At 34.4% G+C, this 10,447-nt stretch overlaps 1 pseudogene; it reads left to right on the top strand.

Moving 5' to 3' along the window:
- The first annotated feature begins 5,155 nt into the window (after positions 1-5,155).
- On the top strand, positions 5,156-5,327 carry LOC131484106 (U4 spliceosomal RNA; annotated as a pseudogene).
- The last annotated feature ends 5,120 nt before the right edge of the window (positions 5,328-10,447 follow it).

Raw genomic sequence — 10,447 nt, 5'->3', positions numbered from 1 at the left:
AGTCTATGAATCAGGTAGAAGGTTTCATCAGACGACATATCTGCTGGTGCCATGATTTTGGACTTCCCAGGCTCTAGAATTATGAGAAATAAATATTTTTTGTTTGTAAGTCACCCAGTTCATATATGTTATTTTTATTATAGAACAGAGTAAAACAATGAGGAACCCAGCAGATATAGGATGTTAAAGAAATGTGAGTTTCCTTTCCTTCTCCTCTCTTGTTACAATGCACTTGGTTTTTGTGTTAATATAATTGTGCTACTCACAAGAATAACATTGAGTATATATAGTATTTGGTGGCTTTCCTCAGATCCAATTTTTGCTTATCCAGTGTAGATACTTTATCCATTCTGGCTATGGACTTAAATAGTACATAAGAAAAACAAATAAAGAACAGCCATTTATCCTATGCTTTAATAAAACTTTTGTTTTAAATTAGGGGGTGAAATTATGGGTATATAATGCTTTACACAAAATAAAAATTAGACTTGGTACCAATAATTTTCAACCTGAAAACCAAACATTTCATTTAGTTCTTGTTGTATGGCATGTTCATTTAGTGAGGCTGCTTGGAAGGTATTTTTAAATTCAGCCACTTAAATCATCATGTCTCACATACTGTCTAGAAGATGCAATGTTTCATTATCAAACAAACATTATGTACTGTGGTTTATGAGTCATTAAAGAAACAGAAGATATGCTGTCACTCCCAAATAATGCTTGTTACTATTATTGATGATATGTCTTCATAGAACCTCTAATCTCAAATAGCATTATAATTGAAATACATAAAATTCCAGTAATGCAGATATTCTAAAGGATTATCATATCCACAGTCCATGCTTTCATTTCTTTAGCAAACATCTGTCTAGCATCTACTATGTGCGATACAGTGCTAAGCCCTGAGGACTCAAAAAATAAGTAAGGCCCAAACAAAGCCTTATGCAAATCGATTAGCATTTAGACAAATTTAATTAGACACTATGTTAAGGTCTGTTTTACTTTAACCAGACAAGCAGTTTCTGTACTCTAAAGAAAGTCCTATTATGGCAGAATTAAAAAGAACCTGTTGGGAAGTAGATTAAAAACAAAAAACAAAACTCAGAAAACGATTTCTGAAAAGCATGTCATTTGGAAGAAACTGAGAGTTCATTCAAAAATATCTCTATATTGTGTTTAAATGTATTTTTAGTCTGAGGTAAGAAAGGGAGAAAATTGGAGGGCATCTCAAATCGGATTTTTTTTCCTTTGGTTATCTTAAAAGCTGTCAAGAAGACTATGCCTGAAAAAACAAAGACCATCATGAGGTTTATATTTAGCCAAGTGATTCACACTATACATGTTGTCATTTCTGTAGCTATTTCAGCTAAGAAAAGAGAATATTGATAGAGTCAAAATAGCCAAAAGGACTATTACGAAGACACTTAATCTGTTTTTTTCTAATAAATGTGAAAGTAATTAGGTTCCCACTGTTAGAGAGAGAGAATTTCTTTAAAAGTTTTTGACGCCACACAGCTCGAAAACTCCAAAGTAACGTATCTATAGTACTGTGCGTGTCTATGCCCCAAAGACTTTGAGACTTTTATCATGAAGACATCATTTATAGTAATATCAAAAGATTGCTTTGTAGGACTCTGTAAGCTTAAGTTAAACTAAGGAAATGTTGAGACAATGATCAATAAAAATCAATACTTAATTATTTAAGATTTTTAAAAATAATCTCTACACCCGGGGCACCTGGGTGGCTCAGTTGAGTGTCCGACTTCGGCTCAGGTCATGATCTCACGGTCCATGAGTTTGATCCCCAAGTTGGGCTCTGTGCTGGCAGCTCGGAGCCTGGAGCCTGCTTCAGATTCTGTGTCTCCCTCTCTCTCTGCCCCTCCCCCACTCATGCTCTGTCTCTTTCAAAAATAAATAAACATTAAAAAAATTTAAAAAAATAATCTCTACAACCAGTGTGGAGCTTGAACCCCAAACCCCAAGATCAAGAATTGCATGCTCTACTGACTGAGCCAGCCAGACATCCCAAATGAACACTTACTTTTAATAAATTTTAGATTGTTTTCCATTTTTATATTTTAAAATGTTCCTCTGACATATGTATAACACTTTAAAATATTAATGTATTTAATGTGTTTTACTCATACATACTATAATAGAGGTCTAATTTGCAATGGAAAAATGATAAATGAATAAAAAATTATACTTTGTAATATGTCTTTATCACTAACCATACCTTGGGAAACCCAATGACATGGATCATGAGAACAAAGCTGAGGTATTTTATCTACTCAGTGGAAATTTACCCAAAGTTCAGACTTAGTACCCGGGAGAAAATGAACATTCTTGTAGGTATCTCAATATACAGGAATATTTTTTACAACCCCTTAACGTTTACCGAAGTCCCACTATGTGCAGACATTGCCCTAGGTGTTGGACATTCAACAATGACTAAGACACACTCTCCTATTCCAGGATTTCACTGTCAAGGAAAACACACAAAGTGCAATGTGACAAAGAACAATGGAATGTCTACAGCTTTGTGGGACTGTACCAATCCTTATTCAAATAGAAAGCACTGGAACATTCTCTTTCTGGAATGTCCATATCTTCCTTTTCTGAACTAGCTAATGCTTAATCATGCTTTGGATCTCAGTTGATTTTTTTAAGTTTTTAATTCTAAGTCCAGTATAGTTAATGTACAGTGTAATATTAGTTTCAGGTGTACAAGATAGTGATTCAGCAATCCTATGCATTACTCAGTGCTCATCATAAGTGTACTCTTAATCCCCTTCACCTGCTTCACACATCCTCCCACCCACCTCCCCTCTGGTAACCACCAGTTTGTTCTGCGTAGTTAAGAGTCTGAGTCTTGGTTTGTCTCTCTCCTTTGTCCCCTTTGTTCATTTGCTTTGTTTCTTAAATTCCACATATGAGTGAAATCCTATGGTATTTGTCTTTCTCTGACTGACTTACTTCACTTACCATTATACTCTCTAGCTCCATGCATATTATTGCAGATGGCAAGATTTCATTCTTTTTTATGGCTGAATAATATTCCATCACACACACACACACACACACACACACACACCATCTTCTTTGTTCATCTATCGATGGACACTTGAGCTGCTTCCATATCTTGACTATTGTAAATAATGCTGCAGTAAAATAAGGATACATATATCCTTTTGAATTAGTGTTTTTATATTCTTTGGGTAAAAACCCAATAGTGTGATTTACTAGATCACAGGTATTTCTATTCTTAATTTGATGAGGAACCTCCATACTGTTTTCCACAGTGGCTGCACCAGTCTGTGTTCCCACCAACAGTGCACAAGGCTCCCTTTTTCTCCACATCCTCGCCAACACTTGTCGTTTCTTTGGATTTCAGTTTAAATAGTACTTTTCCAGAGACATTTTCTCTGATCCTGTAGCCAAGGATAAGTCCATCTGTTTTATGTTTCCATAGCATCCTATGCTTTCTTTCTCCTTTAAAAAAAAAAAAAATCACGGTACGTCATAATGATTTGTTTGCCCAGTTTTCCTGCTACTGCATTTCCTTCACAAAAACAGAGCTTGTGTGTCTTTTGGTTATTGCTATACTTCGCATCTAGAGCAGAGATTTCCACATCATAGGCCCCTGGAAGACAGCCTCCGAGGATCTCTGAGCAATTATAACTTACTGAGCCATTTGAACTTGCCCATTTTTACTGAACTCCAGGACCTCACCCTCTGCTCCAGTTCTGCCATCTCCTCATCTAGAAACTGAGCCTTTATTGCTTGCCTGTGGGGTTCATGCAATTTGTTTTCTTCACTTCTAAGAAGCACTTGAAACCTAAACTACTCTTCACAATTTAGACCCAATCCCCTCCCAAGTCTCTCTTCAGCGTGATTGGCCTTTCCGTTGTTACCCCATGTGGGTATCACACAGTTCCCTAGAGGTCTATGTTGAGTTTCAGCTGATGATTTCTAGCCAGAATTGATGGTTGTGTAAAGTTACGGTGCTGACAGTAAGCTTCGCGAACACAGATCCATAAAGAAACATTCTACATCAAAAGGTTTGGTGTTTGAAAGTTTGTTTCTTTTAATATTTAGGTTTAAATATTAATGAAATCGGTATCTGTACAAATTAGATGAGAAAACAAGGGGAGAAAATTGCTTCCTAGACCCCATGAGACAAATCCAGCAAAAGTGTGTGTTTCCTTCCACAACAGGACATGTTTTGAATTCCCCCCCTCATAAATATTTAAATTTGAGGTCTAGCAGCAGTTATTTCTGAACAAGGATGACCAGATTTTTACAATAAGAAGAAAAAGTACTTTGGCAATCCAACAGATACCTTGTTCCACTGGAAAAGTACTAAAATATGATTAATTTCACCAAAATGAAACAACCAGGACAACACATTTAGAAAATGCACACATAAGCTCTATAAGGATATATCTGCATACAGGGATATATTTTAACTATGATTCATAATATAAATTCCTTTTATTTGCTATTCTTATTTTTGAAAGTATCTTATTTTTGAAAAGTGCACATTTCAGTGTATATGTTATAATGCCTGTCCTCAAATTATATGGGCTCCTGCCCAATCCTCATTTATAGCTAGGTTTGGACCAATACTGTTCAAAGAGCAAAAATAATTAATGAGAAAAGTTAGTGTAATTCTTAAGGAATTTCTTACTCTAGTCTAGACTTCAGAGTAAGGAGACAATTTAATATCTAAAATAAGTTAATTAGCTTGAATCTTACATTTTCTTAAAATGTTATCTTGTCATCTTTCTTTGAAATCATAAAATGCTAAATATTCAAAAGGAAAGGTTAAAGGAATTGCAATATAATTGTTTTCAAATATCTAATGAGGACACAACCAATTATTCTCATCTCAACTCTATAGAAAAACAAATAAGAGCTTGCATGCTTACACCGACACAGCAAAAAAAAAAAAGAAGAGATCTTCTCAGGAGCAGCTGAAATACCAGAAAGATTATCCAAGCAGACTTAGAAATAATTTTTAATATCATCACATTTTTTTTATATCACAAATGTCATATAACGATATAAAACTCAAACATTATGGAACTAATATCATAATATCATAAAAGGTAAATATCACCCCCGAAGGTAGCTATTCTAAAAAGTTAGTTGTAGCTTTGCGCAGTGGCAGTATCGTAGCCAATGAGGTTTATCCGAGGCGCGATTATTGCTAATTGAAAAAGTTAGTTGTATATTTCTTTGCTTTTTTCTATGTACTCCATTACTATTTTAAAAGGAAATAACTGAGGATAAGAGAATATATTTTCAGTATACACCAACTAATAACTAGTATCCAAAATATGTAAATAATCTCTACATATTTGTAAGAAAAGGCAGAAGCTCCACAGCCCATACTATTAGCCCCTGGTATATTTTCCTTTATGAATGTCTTAGTTCAGAATACAGTAACCTGGGTGGCTTAAATAACAAACATTTATTTCTCACAGTTTTGGAAGCTGGGTAGTCCAAGATCAAGGTGCCAGCAGATCCATTGTCTGGTGAGAGCCCTTCCCACCCCACCCCTACCCCCAGTTTCTAAACAGCTGCCTTCTCACTGTATTCCTCACACAGTGGAGAGTGAGAAGGAGCAAGCTTTCTTATGTCATGTGTCTTCCTCTAAGAGCACTAATCCCATCATGAAGGTCCTATCCTCCTAACCTAATTACTTCCCAAAGTCCCCATCTCAAATACCCTCACATTAGGGATTAAGGTTTCAACAAATGAATTTGGGGAGCACACAAACATACGATCTATAACACTGAGCTTTTCATAGGTCTTCAGTTTCTTTTTTTCTACCACTGGATTCAAATCTCAGCTTCATTATTTACTAACTATGCAACTTTAGAAGAATTTCTTTACTTATGCCGTCATTTTGCTCCTGTCCCTTAACCCGGAAACTAGAGATCACTACATTTTCCTCATAGGGTTGTGATTAAAACTAAATGGAACGCCATTAGCAAATGTCTGTATTGCTACAAATGTAAAAATCCTAGATAATAGACTAGTAAATAGAGTCAAGCAATATAACAAACAAATAATTCATTACACACAAGAAGGGTTTATTCCTCAAATACATGCATATATCAATATTAGAAACTTCAGTCCATAATGTGAATACACTTACTATTAGTTGGAGATAATAATAGTATTTACCTAATATAATTGTTTAAGGATTACACAAGATATTTTGTATAATGTTTAGCTTAGTACCTGCAAGTATTAAATTTCAATAAATTTGTTTATTCTTATTCTTACTATTATTATTATACATTATAGGTAAGATAGCATATGAGCATCCAGAGAAACATTGATTTTTTTGATAAAAATCTGACAACCCTTCTTGATTTAAATATATGAACTTTTATAATTAAGGTATGAAAAGAAATTTAATAAGATAAAAAAAGCTATGTAAAGATAGCAGGCAATATCATACCCAATAATTAAAAATTAGCAGAATTATAGTTAATCCTAATACCAAGACTATTTGCTATCATAGCTATAATCTAACATTATTCTAGGAACTGTTGCTAATGTAATAAGTCAAGAAAAGTATGAAATACAAATATCTGGAGAAATTCCTTATTTGCCTATGATATATGTTTCTACCTGGAAAACCCTAGAGAGTCAACTACAAGTAAATTTAATAAGGTGGCTTCTGACAAAACAAGATGAATAGCTTTTCTTTTTTATCAGCAATAAGCAGTTAGAAATTAGAGTAAAATAAGACTTCTTATCTGCAAAGCAGTTAAGGAAAAACCCTGGCAATAAACTGAACAAGCAATGTGCATGGCCTATGTGGAAGAAAGACTTGGATGCTGTTGAGGTTAAAAAAAAGAAAGAAGATTTAAGTGAAGATGAAAATATGTTATGCTTGGATGGAAATAAAGTTCCTTGGGAAGATACTAACTTTATACAAAGAAATCAATAATTTTAATGAAATTCTAATAGAATTTCTGAGGATATTATGTACTAGATACAACCATAATTAAAAGAATATTATCTAACATGAGGAAATTTTCTCAATACAATATGATGTGAGGAAAGTAGGATAGAAAATTATATGCACTGTATGTATTGCTCTGGTATTTTGTAAATTAAAAAACAGGAGCAATGCATATAAAATATCTAGAAAAAAATACCATAAAATTTTAACACTGGAATGGGATGGTGAGGACAGGGATTACTGGTAATATTTTCCTATATTTTTTTCAATTTTACACAATTGGAATGTCTTACTTTCTGTGTTTTTAAAAAAGATATGCCACAGAAGTAAAAATCTAAAAAAAATATTTTATCAGTGTAAAATAGGCTGATGATGACATTCGTTTTCTGTCATTCACACTTGGGCTCTGCAAAAAACATCATTATCCACACTGTGGCTTTTGTGCAGTGGATAATATATTTAATAATTAACTCTCTGCAGTATGTGAAAATTATGCTTCAATACTAAGTTTTATTTCACATAATAGATTTCAGTAATGTGTTTCATCACACAGTGTAATTAGTTAATGGGGTTATATTCATAAAGACTTGGTCCCACATAGAATTATGTTCCTTTTAAGACTTCTTCCTTTTGAAATTATGCACTCTGCTGTGCTTGGATTACACACACACACACACACACACACACACACATACACTTTCTCTCTTTTTTCATTCACATGATCATAATTTGTGGCTTTCAGAGAGTACTTTCTATTTTAACTTCTATTTTATCTTGTAGTGGAAAAACATCAATAGATTGAAAATCTGATGAGGTTTAGAAATATTAGTAAGGCTGCTAATTCAATATTGTGTGTCTAAAATGAGGTAAAAGATAAGTTCTCTTCTAGAAAAAATATAATAAACTTCTTAAAATGCACTTTTATACATTCTAACACAAATTTTATTCATATAGATATTTTATAATATTCTTATAGAGGATTCATCAAAATATTTTCAACATACCAAAAAAATGAAGCTAATTACTATCATTCTGGTTTCAATGAATGCTTTCTTTCATAGTACAAGACATTAAGAGACTGTCTTCTGGTGGAAAAGAGTGAGTATAAAAACTTGTTGGTCATTGATACAGAAACTACTTTATATGTTGACATAATGGAATGCTTATATTAGAAGTCAGGTAAACCATATGGAAATATTTTAATAAAGCTTATTTCCCTTCTAGTACTCCGTATTACACTTTCACATATGCTATTGTAAAAATTTCACAATAGTTTCTCACATTTGACATTACTGCAATATTCCAGAAAAAAAGAAAACAATGCTTTAATGCAAAAACACTAAGTAATTGGCCAAATAACAAAGAAAATCGTGGAATTAAGGACCAATGCTCTGCTAATTATAAAGCACAGTGCTTTTGTTCTCCATACTACAAGAATGTCTGTAATACTTCTTCTGAGTTTATGAATGTTAGACTATCTTACATTTTCAGACATTTACATTCACCAGATTCAAATGTCATGCAATTTACACCCCTGGGAAGGGAAAAGTTTATCATTCTCCTCTGCAAGTAAGGAAGATACCCAACCTGAAACCTAGGGATGACCTCTGGCCCTTGCCTTGCTATCCACATTCAAGACTTTGGTATAGGTCTTGTCAGTTCTGCCTTGACGTTATCACAGATCCATTATTTCTCTCCATCTCCATTGGCCCCACTTCAAGTCGAGCCCAAATCCCCCTTCCTGGACCAATATAGCATCTGCTAACTGATCCTTCCTTTCTACTTTTGATACTCAGGACAGTCTCTGCAAAGTCGCCAGAGTAATCATGTCAAGCTTAAATTCATACATATCACTTCTCACTCTCACAAAAAAGGCCTTGGTAGCATCCTAGTGCTCTTAAAGTAAGATAATCACATCCAAACTCTTCACCCTGCTTGCAAAGCTCTGCATGACCAGGCTCCGAGCTAGCTCTTCAACCTCCACTTGTGCTACTCACGTGTGGCTCTCCACTCCCCTACCACATGGTCTTGTGCTAATGTCCAGAACACCATAAGCTCTTAGCTGCCTCTAGGCCAACATACTTGATGCTCTCTCCCTGGATTATTCTCCAAATGACCAGCTTCTCATTCAAGTCTTATCCCAAATGTCACTAACTTACAGGGGCCTTCTTTAAGCCCTAAATCTAAGTAGGGCCCCATCCTTTTTATTCTTGACCAAAGCACTCTCTGTATTTCCTTCTCAAACACAACACAATCATCACACTTTCATGTTTTGCTCATTTGCTGTTTCTCCCCTACCAAAAGAATTCAAGCTCAGTGCGAGCAGGGACCTTGATGTCTCATTCATCAGCGTAAACACTTTTCGTGGCACAGTTCTTAAAGCATAGTGGGCTCTCAATAAATATTGAGTGAGTGAGGGGTGGCTGGGTGGCTCAGTTGGCTAAGCGTCTGACTTTTGATTTCAGTTCAGGTCATGATCTCAGGGTTATGAGATCAAGGCCCTTGTGGGGCTCTGTGCTGAGTCTGCTTGGTATTCTCTCTCTCCTCTCTCTGCCTTTCTCCTGCTCACATACACGCTCACACTCAGTCTCTCTCTAAATAAATAAATGAACTTTAAAAAAAACTGAGTGAGTGAATACTTATTTGCATGATAAACACATGAAAGCTGTATAGAAAATTTGACACCCACTCTCTCAAATGTTTCTAATTTCTCATGTGAGTTTCAGTGATGCAAAAAGCAAATTATGAGCCAGAAGATAGGACAGTATTCCAATCTTCTCTAAGACAAGACTTAGGAAAATTGGCTTATGAAATATTCAAAGAAAAGCAAAATTTTAGTTAATCTAACTCAGAAGGAAATCTGGTATTAGTTTAATTGCTGTAATTGTAGTGAATGTCACTTTAAAAAGATACCTTGGTTAAATGGATATTGTTAACATTAATATAATAATTTCTTTTGATAATTAGTTTTTTGAGGCCTGTGGTTAGGAAATCTTTCAGTTTTCTAATTAGTTTTGGTTTTTGTCTGTTATTGGTTTGATTGTTTGTTGTTGTTTTCCTGGAGAGTTAATTACATTTCACAGTACTTGGAGTAGACAATACATAATCTCTTGTATCCAGCTCCAGACTTAACTTTTCATTTGCTATTATTGTTATCCTACGCTGATTTTTTCTGCTTTGGGTCATCTTAAACTGTGATTTCAAAGTAAAATCCAGTTACTGGACTATGTAAACTCTAAGAGGGAAGTATAACCTGCCAGAAGTTTAATACTTTATTTTCAGAACCAGGCATTCATTCTGCTCCTACTGTATGTATGCTTCTAGCAAAGAGTAAAAATAATAACAAGTAACTGGAGGAAAATAGTGTCTTTATATCCCGCCATGTTTTAAATAGGCGTCTTCAGAGATATAACTCCTTAAAAAGAGCTTATCTAATCTGAATTAAAAACATAAAGGGATTTC

This window comes from Neofelis nebulosa, chromosome 8, assembly GCF_028018385.1.
Source record: "Neofelis nebulosa isolate mNeoNeb1 chromosome 8, mNeoNeb1.pri, whole genome shotgun sequence".
Lineage (NCBI taxonomy): Eukaryota > Metazoa > Chordata > Mammalia > Carnivora > Felidae > Neofelis > Neofelis nebulosa.
This window is presented reverse-complemented; position numbering and strand designations above follow the sequence as displayed.